Below are 654 nucleotides of genomic sequence, written 5' to 3'. Positions count from 1 at the left end.
CTTTTTTGTTACTAGTGATGATTTTTCTCTTTTTATAAAAAAATAATTAAACTAAAGAGAATTTGAAAGAGCAATTCAATGGACACCGTATATCCTTCTCCTTGGTTCATTGATTATTAACATTTTGTAAACATTTTTTTATCTGCTTTTCTGTTTCAGTTTAGATTGATGGAGAGAGAGAGAGATAGGTACGTGTGTGTGTGTGTGTGTGTGTGTGTGTGTGTTGTGTGTGTTTCCTAGGCCCAGAGGACTTTTCTTCATCTTTAGAGTCTAAAGTCTAAAAAATACTAGTTTTATTAGAGCTTGTCTGGGTAAGTTTTCCCAGTTACACAGTGGGTCCTTTTCATATGAGTCAGGTCTTCTTTTACCAGAATTTCTTCTTTTGTTTGTAACTTTATATATTTCATTATTTTTAAAACATTTTCTGGGGATCAGATCATTTCTATGATAAATGTCCTATAGTCTATTTTATATATCAATTACATTTTCCCTGATTTTTTTCCAGTTTCTTTTGTTTTCATTGACATGGCTTTATGTTTGCATTTCTTTAATATCCTTTATGATCTATTATTGTTGTTGTTGAATCCATTCTCCTTTGTGCACCTTGTAATTTAGTCTTTATTTCTAACATGATTTTTTTTTTTTTTTTTTTTT

Source organism: Physeter macrocephalus, chromosome 4 (assembly GCF_002837175.3).
Source record: "Physeter macrocephalus isolate SW-GA chromosome 4, ASM283717v5, whole genome shotgun sequence".
NCBI lineage: Eukaryota > Metazoa > Chordata > Mammalia > Artiodactyla > Physeteridae > Physeter > Physeter macrocephalus.
The sequence above is the reverse complement of the archived record's forward strand: the minus strand, read 5'-3'. Positions refer to the sequence as shown.